The sequence below is a fragment of the Plectrocnemia conspersa genome, unplaced genomic scaffold (genome assembly GCF_051122295.1).
Source record: "Plectrocnemia conspersa isolate PC_06_02 unplaced genomic scaffold, ASM5112229v1 ptg000011l, whole genome shotgun sequence".
Lineage (NCBI taxonomy): Eukaryota > Metazoa > Arthropoda > Insecta > Trichoptera > Polycentropodidae > Plectrocnemia > Plectrocnemia conspersa.
The window spans coordinates 13,524,604-13,535,311 of record NW_028277175.1 but is presented as its reverse complement, the minus strand read 5'-3'; positions in this window follow the sequence as shown (position 1 = coordinate 13,535,311).

Here is a 10,708-nt window from a genome sequence, read left to right as displayed (position 1 = left end):
CTTAAATAGATATTTCACAAAAATTTGGTGTATATTAAAAAAATTGTTTGTCTTGCTAATACATAAAAATTGTTCATAAATCTGATAAAAAAGCTTGAAACTATTGTAATTTATTGCCTTAAAATAGGATTGGGTGTATACTTTTGGAAATATAAATGATTTAAATATAAATGATTTAAATAATATAAATTAATTTAATCTGGTTGCTTATAATACAGATTTTTTTCCATTTTGACAAAAAAAATATTACATAATTTACATATTATTCAAAAACTACCCATGGATCTTTGATTGAAAACAGGAAATTTGACGAAAGAAAGGCCAAATACTTCTACTGATACATCTATCATCGAAGAAGAAAATAATCCAAAAACTGAGAATACAACTATTCAATATTATGCCTGATATAAAAAAAATTGTAATTTAAGAACCCAAAATCATCAGTCATTAGGAGTTTTATCTATTTTAATTTTAATGATATTTCTTTTTTAACATTTTTAATTTTTATTTATACTATTATGAATTACTGAACCTAAAAAATAAGCTAAGTGTTCCGACAAAGTTTTCGGATTTGCCAAGTGTTCCGTCGCTGAAAAAGTTTGGGAAACCCTGCTATAGGGTAACATCAAACGTTGACATTTCTTAAATTATTTTTTTGCCACAAATTCAACAATTTGCATCTTTATATCACAAATCTTTATAGATCAACCGCGATTCATAAAAAGTAAGAATATCTTAAAAAACTAATTAACTAGATTATTTACTGCCTTTATTTTTGTATTTTGAAAGCAGTTTTATACAAATAAAACATATATTTTTAAATTATTTGTTAAAATACAGTTTGATTACAAATATTGAATTTGATGACATTAAATTTTATTTTAACAACTTATTTTTTACTTCTAAATAAATTGAATTATGAGAATATTTGTACCTCAAATTTTTATTTTTATATATTATTTAATTCGAATCAAAAATCTTATAGTATATTATATTTTTAAGAGATTTCATGTATGAGTGCACAGCGTATAATAAAACACTGTGTAGTATGAACGATAATGAGTATCGACATTTATTTATTATTGATTATGATCTCTCAGACACAATAAATACATGTTTCAAATTTGACAATTGTGTAGGCGATTTCATTTTTAAGACTTATTTATACTTTTGGTTTACCTATAATAATTCATTTTTTTCACAAGTATTAAATAACTTTTAACTGTAAGGTATACCCATACTCTTACTGCTTTCCACTTAAAATTAGAACCGGTAGGACCCACTTTTATATTAAAATTTAACGCTTAATCTTGAAAGCGGCCCTGGATAAATCTTTCCTGTCAGATGTTGACAAATGAAAGACCTAACGAGAGCCAAAAAGAAACCGTTTAATTTTTGTTTTGTGTTATTTTGACTTTTAACTCATTCGAAACTTTCCTCCACCTACAGAAAATATATTGATAAATAGGTAGAATAATGCAACATCTGAATCGACAAAAAGACAAATACTTTACGATGAAATTTTGTTATGTTTTAATGCTTTCTTGGAAAAAAGTGTATAGATATCTGCTTACATAAAAGGCATTGTTTTACTGAAGTATGTCTGAGCCGATTTCATTCATTTTTCATTTAATTTTATGTTATTCTAAATAAAATAAATTTATCTTTATTTTATTATATATATATATATATATATATATATATATATATATATATATATATATATATATATATATATATATATATATATATATATATATATATATATATATATATATATATATATATATATATATATATATATATATATATATATATATATATATATATATATATAGAAATTGATAAGTTGAATTTTTATAAATTAGGTCACATATAAAATTGATTATAAAAAAATAACAAATATCATATAATTTCACAAAATATTTTAAAATTATACTTAAAAGTAGTGAACCAATAAAAATGATCGTTCGATAATGTATAACCCCAAACAATTAAGTTGCTTTTATCCTGTGAGATTGAGCGAGGCAACGGAAGGGGTTCACCGGAAGAATTGAGTTGTGAAGCGCTTTATTTTTAGCATAACGAGACAAATATTTTTTATTACACTTCTTGTATAACATACAATGAACGCGTTTATGTTTTTATTATAATGAGTAAAAGTTACATATTTTACACATTGTCTATTCCATAGTCTTATTCCCACATATTGATATAGCTGAAAAACTTTCCTGCTGTTATTTTTCATTTATATTTCTTTTGAAAAATTTAACTAATGTAACCACGATTTTTATTGGTAAATATAACTTCTTATATTGAACTCCTTTGTTATTGTATTAGACGCATGGAAGCAGTAACTGGCACTCTGTAGCCAAAGATAAATAAAAGTGGAGGACGATCTATAATGAGGTCAAGGCTCACCTCGGGCTATATTATTAGAATATATATATATATATATATATATATATATATATATATATATATATATATATATATATATATATATATATATATATATATATATATATATATATATATATATATATATATATAATGTAATCATAAATAATAATAATTACATAACGTAATCTTTGTATATGCTTTATAATTTAAATTCAATTACAAACTAATTTAATCAAAATTTCGTTAAGTGAATTACATTAACAACTTCTACTAGAAAACAATATTTAACGTTACCTAGAAATTAGACATAAATTATTTAAATATTACAAGTATTTTTATTTTATTTAAATGATCCTATTCAAGCAAACCGATTTTCAAAAGTATTTTAATAAAGCAAAATGATTAAATTAAAATGGTAAAGGATTAATAAATAAAGTAAAAGACATCTAACGTAGGTTAAAAAAATAGTTTCTACATTGTATAATATATAAAATAATAATTAAATAATAGATATTACATTTCCTAATAACAAACGAGATATTTAGTTTTGCCTTTCTCTCTCTAACACACACTGTTTGGATTCGCATACACTTCGAACGACAGTTAAACCTTAATTGGGCTCAAATACGACGGTATATACATTGCTTATTTAGTAATTACCTCGCGGAATTACGTCTCTACTATTTGATTAGAGTTTTTCTCAACAATCTCCTCGAATCCGGGGAAAATTGTTGTACGTAAGCCTCGCCCTTTATCCTGGCATATCCTGAAATTGCCGGATCGTTTTCCTTGTCCTGTGTCAAATGAAGTTCTTGCCATGGGAGCAATTCCCGGAGCACAGACAACGACACAAATAATAAGAGTTTTCCGCCAGGACAGATTTCAACCGTTTCCTTTGTGGATGAAAGGATCGTGTAAACACTACGGAGAGTGTTCATTTTCCTATTAATATTTAACGCTTACTATGATACGTAGTTATGTACATACATACATTTACGCATCGATAAATACTTTGAATTAAATAGAACTGATAAACATCAAATGTTAATTAAGTATTACGTAGGGAACTTGGATGAGTTTTGATGTTATTTAGATTACATAAATGTTTTCTGCATAATGAAATTTATACTATTTTTCAATAAAGTAAATAAATAATAGCCACTGCTAAATAAATACAAATCTTTATCAATATTTCTTCTCCACCTAAATATAAATATAAAATTAATCATAAGGTCAATCAAACATGTTTTGAAAAAGCTAGATAATTAATATATGTTATAGTGAACGTGTATTACAAAATAGATTTTCACTGGCAATTTAGTGAAATCATATTAGAATATTTTTTTATCAGTAGATATATATTTCTACTTCAGTAAATATATTGTATCTGATATGTAAACTGTCATTTGACGGGGGTGAATCGTGTGAACTGATATTTAAACATTTAAAATAATATTTATGCTAGTAAAAATATAACTTTACTAAAAAATACACATTCACTGTAACATTTGCAAAATGTTTAATAGTTAGCGACATTATATTAATACTAGGGAAAATATAATTTTACTGGGAAATTTAATTTTTATATTTGCAACGTTCGCTGCTTTTGTAGTTAATAAAATTTTAATTTTTTGCGCTTTACATTAAACTCTAAATAATTCTATCGTGGGGCCTAATAGTTTGCCCACCCAGTTCTACATCATAAATATTTCGACGCATGCATACATTTTTCTTTTATACATACATTATACATACTCTGTAGTATATTTTATGTAGTAGTTAATTATATTATTGTATACTAATCTGAATGATCTCGTGTTATTACCATATCAAATTATAATATATGATATATTTATTATAAATTAAATAGACTAAAGTAATATAAAAATATATTTTGCTAGCATATATAGTTCTTTAGTAAATGCTAAACATTTTGGCCCTTGCACTTTTCATACTCAAATAAATAAATGTAATAAAACCTATTTTGCAATATTATTCTCTCTCAGTCTTCTAGTTTAAAAGATATTTTTTAATCTGTACTCTGACAACTTTTGGAAATACAACTTTCAACAAATCCCTAAAGACAAGTCGAGCGTGTGAGACGATGCATGACTGTAATAGTGCATTGGTAGAATAATGGACTTTTAAACCCAAGAGACATGTTACTAATTAATATTATGCATTTTAAATTAATTTCAATATTCGTGAGAACATGTTTTTCAACAATTGGGCTAACGCATGGTATGTAGATTTACAATAAAAATAATAATGTGTATAGCTTAATCAGTTTTATTTACAGTGGTGCCTAAAAATAATATACTATATTTAGATATATCTTTTAGCGTTTCGTATCGCACGTCCTAAAATAGCCATATTAATATTTATTTTTTGCGAATATTTATAAAACAAGGTGTGCTTCAAAAAAACAACTATAAGGTTATATTTAATCAAAAAAAAAATGTAATTATATATCATAGTATAACAATCTTGTAACAGTTAAGTTAAGTTAAGATTGCTATCTTGATAACGATGCGTCAATTAAAAAAAGTATTCGTAGAACTGATAATAAAGAATCGTTAGATAAATAGCTTTATTAAGAAAATAGTTTAAAGCTATTAGATTATATCTTATTATTATTATTAAACCCGCATCGTTGAATATTTATGGTTAAGCGGCGAGGAAATACTAAAACTTTTTTAATTTCCTCTTTCCTCTAAAGCACTTTTGCGGTTCGCTTTAAAGAATTATCTGGAATCACCGGTGAAAAAAAATATATCGATTTTACTTTTTTCCTGCAAGTCCGATGGACGATGTACGTCGATGCTGGTCACCGTCGCCCCTCGAAATGAAGTTTTCTCACGGAAAAGAGATAATGTTTTCTTAAAATCATGAGAATTCAGCGTGCATTCCTCCCCAAGGGTCGAAGAAAGAGGGTAAGTAATCCGCCAGCAAGTTGACGTACTACCCCCTGAAACGGGGCGTTCGTCTTCTGAATAAAACATCCAACTTTAAGAGCTTAAAGCTCTCCACCAGAGCGCCGAGGAGTAGACACCTACTGTGGACAGAAGGAAAGTGACAAAAATGATAACTTATATATACATATATATGTATATATACATATACACATATATACACACTAGCCTTTGTAGCTTCTAGATCCTGTTATTATACAAAACTGCGTCGTTTTGAATTTAACCGCCCTAATCGTGACAAAAGTTTTCATACTTTAACATATTAAATGCAGTTTTGTATACATTTTATAAATAAATTTTAAATAATATATAATGTTTTTTTGTATCTATATTAGTGACTCATGAATATTTGGATTTATTAATTAGTTGTGTAACTTAAATATAAAATATTTGGTATGACTTATCAGAATATAGTTTTTAATGCATTAACCTTGAACCAACTTGAAGAAAATGTTATTCAAATAATAATTCTAACTTTTTGGGTGCTATGCAACAATATATATTGCCGTTCGTGATAACATCAAAATATGCTAAAGACGATCGTCGTTTACGTCATGATGCTCTATAAATAAGTTTAAGAACTTGTTACTTCGTTAGTGTGAAGAAAATGAAACAATTTATTTATATATATTAAATTTTACTGTTGTGTAGGATGGACCGATGATCATGTAACAAAATAGAATTAAATAAATCAATATGTTTTATTGACATAACTATTAAAAGGCAACGCAATTAATAGTCCATATAGAGAGATATTTCGAAATATTACCTATCTTGTATTTATTTGATTTGTAAATGTTTGTAAAAACAGATCACTCTCAGTGCACCTTAAAATTAAATAAATAATTAAAGTATAGTGAAATAGTAATAAAAAAATAAGCATATCTATACTGTACAATATTTTATATGTTTTGCCCGTCCTAATTTATCCACAAATTAATTAAAATATACATAATTGCTGCTTCGTAAGGTATATATTTAGCTTTCATAGAAACATATATATACTATTATTTTTTAGTTCAACATATTGTATTCGTTTCTGAGCAATATAATGTGTGTATTTTATTAAAAGAGAACACAAAATTTCAATGTTGTCAAAAATATCAGTTTCATCATAATTACAGATAGTCTATTTGTTATTTAAAAATATTAGTAAATATTGAAAAAAGCATTTTTATCTATATTTATAATTAAATTAACGTCATGAGTTAATTTTATAATAAATTTATGATTCTACATTTGTTACAATATAAAGTAGAAAGCATGGATTAATCCGATTCGAAAAGAAAAACGGACATTTTGACAATTTGAATTATGAACGCAGTCATTTATAGGGGGTTAGGGTTGTCATATCGAATGGTTTGGAATTATCGTTTCATAACCAGTGAAATCGGCTTATTTTATATGACTAATATCCGTCTATGTGGGAAACGTGCGTGTGTAGGCGCTTTCATATAATGGAAAATTGGTCAACTTAGCGACGTTATAATCCACCTGTCTCATAGTGACATTTTAGGGAATTGGATTAATTTATGAAAATTTTTAATCGTACTATATTTTATTATAAGGTTAATATAAAACTTAGTATGTTTCCACAATTTTTTTAATTTAAAAATCTATAACACATACATACATTCTTCATAATTGATATAAAAAATGATTTTTATATTTATTTTATTTAATTAATAATAAGTTTTCGTACCTATGGCATGCATGTGCTTTGTGCTTATATTTCAGCATCAACACCTTTTTTATCTACCATCATAAATGGGCGTTTTGGGTACTCCATTAATGGCGTTGCGATATGAAATTGAACATAAAAAAGTTATTAATCCCTCTAGTCAATTCCTGTCAAATTAAGTGTATATCTTTGTATAACTTTAAATAGTAAAAGCAAAGTAAATTAAAATTTAAGCCCGCAAAAAATATTTGGAGATAATAAAATTAAAAAAAATACTTTTACAACTTATTGCTTTATATTAAAAAATATATTTATTAATAATCTGGTTATTAACTATAAAGGTTGGTTAGTACTGTGATTATCTACTTGGGTTCAGATAATTTAAAAATTCGACTAATTAACTGATAACTCTTTCTTCATCTCTTCTATTGCTTAACATGTGCTACACGAGCCGTCTAAATACATTGCTACTTCAAAGTATTTATCTTGACCATTATTTTTTTTGTTTAGTATTGTGGTCATCCGATTATAAAGCAGAAATAGCGTAGTCCGTAAGGTCTAGACTGGTCACTCAAAGTCCATAGGTTCAATCCACGGCATCAGACTCAAATTTTAATCTATAAAAAAAACCTGCTCTGCTGTAAAGTTATATATTTTGATTTTAAATTATATTAGAAATGGCAGTTCATAATTAATTATATATATGTCACTGATTCCCAGATTTTTACTCTAATTGTTCATATTTAATTATAGGTGTTAATATTGACATTAACTACTGGTTACAATAAAAGATATAAATTAAATAAAATGAAAAATGCATTATTAATTAGTATTAGAACTTGTGGTTCTATATTTTTATCTAGCACAATAACACCACTTAAATTTTATTATAAAATAAATAACAATGTGATTTATCACACAAAAGTGGTAACTGATTTGGATTTTCTATTTTGAGAGGAACGAAAAAAATATTAGCGTATAGAAAACATATACAATAAGGCTTCTAAGATGTTGGAATTAGTCTTGTCTGCTTGATAAATAATGTAATTGATCCACTTTTATTAGAAAATGTTTAAAAAGGTTTTTTTGATACTTGTACTTTGCAGTCAGAAAGACGCCGTTGGAAACTGGTAAAAATGTATTAGTTAATATTGCATACATACATACATATATTGCGACAAACAATAGTGGATAAGTATTTTTATTCTACAAGCGGTGGTGGAGAAGCTAGCGGAGGGATGATATCCAGTGGATGGCCCTCAGAGGTCTTGTAGTTGTGTGCAGTGGAGGCTGGTTCTTGCGGTGCTCGTATGGTGGAGTGTCTCTCTGGTCTCGAGTCGTCTCTCGTCTTCAGCCGTATCTGACCGTGTCTAACGATGTCTTCTCTCAGGTCCTCAATGGATACCAGCCTTAAATATCAACGTTTGCAAAGATCGCTGATGAATCATAACCATGCAGCGAGCACTCGTTTCTTCAACAAATAAAATAAGTATACGCCCATAGAAAATGACATTTGCTAATGGACATCATTCCGATGTCGGATGGTAAAACGGGAATATTGTGACTTTACGGTGCTTATTGTCTTTCGGCGATATATTGTTTTCCGTGTGGTTACGCCACAAATAAATATCATTTTAATGCATTAGAGAGTTTTTTTCTAGACGTAACGAAGCCTTTTGTGTAGTCCCATAACGGATGATCATCCTTGGTTACGGTAATTACTGCGCGAGTTTCATGAATAATATCTTCCGTTAATAATTTTTATTTCCCACAATATTCCTATAAGGTATGTTGGAAGATGATTCTCTCAAGTCGCGTCGACGAGTGTATTCGAAAAAGCTACTGGTACGTAATCTACACAATCTAGAAATTCTAAAAGCACTTCGTTTTGTGTGTCACTTCATTATCAACGTTTGCGTTAACGAATTATGTTTGAATTACCGCATATAGTACACTTATTGGATATCTCCTTAATAAGCACAGCCATCCAACTTTGTCGAATAGTACTGATTGCTTTTTTTCTGGTAATCTTAAAAGTTGTTATACCCTGCATATGTATATGTATGTAAATGAATATAATTTTTTTTTCCGAGTCTGTTGGTAACAATGGATAACCTTTTGTATAATTTATTTTATATAAACGTTTATTACAGACATGAAATTAAAAAAAAAAAAAAAAAATTTGTAAAAAGCTGATATATAACTAATATATAATTTATAGAAGGAAAAAGTAAAATAAAGAAAAATTACATAAAAAATTCACAAATTGAAACCGAAAATACAAAAATTAATTATTTAAATTATCAAGCTTGAAACTGTTAATAAAAATCTTAGCTAGGTTTGAGCTACTAAAAAAACGAAAGCCTCTAAAGAAAGATGTGTTTAGGCCTTTATTATTATGAGCTTCATTTCTTTCTAGTTGCAGCTTGTAACTTGTGACTTTTTTCTGTAATATTTTGTATAAAATAAACATTTTAATTTAAACGCAGTCCTCTAGGTTGTGTGTTATACTATTTAGGTATATGTACCTATTTTGTAAACGTTGTCAAATTTTAATAAGATTTTTTATAATACAGTCCACGGGGGCGCTGCGACATGAATTTTTCACGGTGCGAATTCGACGCCGCGTTCCAGGGCTTGAATATTTAAAAACGAGAAAATAGCGCAGATATAATCTAAGGGCGTTCATTGTATACAGGTAATGCGAAAAGGTCAAGGAATTGCGTCCTTGGGGAGCCTTAAAGGAAAAACCTGCCGGTATAGATAGGGCATAAAGACGTTACTGCTTTCGGGCCGCTTTTGGGACTACTAAAACTGTCCTGCGAATAAGCACATTTCGGTGTTGGCGCTATTAATTTTATTACGAGAAATTGCCTCTGTAACGACCCCGGGCACCGTATAACGAACACTGGCACAACATCGACAATTACGCACTTTTAAATCTTGATTTTCCCTTTATTGCGTACAACGTGGGGTCCGAATAATGCGGCGATTGTGTGCAAAAACCATTGACCCAAAGGCGCTAACGTTGCCGTAAATATTTTGATATGTAATACATGTAATTAAAAAAAATTATCATGTTGAAATCAGCAAGATAAGTTTATTTTATGATTGATTCAGTTTATTTTGGTATAAAGCGTACGTTAAAAAATCTTATTTATAAAAAGATAAATGTAAGTATTTTAGAGCTGGCATTGCTTATTCGTTGCAATGCCATGCTTGGCAGCAAAATCATGGCATTGCGATGAATAAGCAACGCCAGGTTATACTAGATTAATTTAATTATAAATGTTTTTAATTAAAATATGTAGTTATATTATTAGGCGATAACATAGTCAAGCCCCTTAAAATATAAAATGTCTTCGATAGAATCTGCTTGTCTAGTTTACTGAATTAACAAAGTTTACCGAATTTAATAATAAAAATCAATACCAAGCAAATTACACAATCGGCTGATTTCGTTTGCACTTTTTTGAACAAGTATCGAAGTTGAACGAATTAATTAAACTGCGGATTTCCCGTACGTTAAGCAGATAACTAACGAGTCGGTGAACGGTGGCTAACGAGTTAACTCGCACCCCATTTACTCGGATATCTTTGAACCGAATAATTATCCGATATACATAGGTACATGAACACCTACGATTTATTA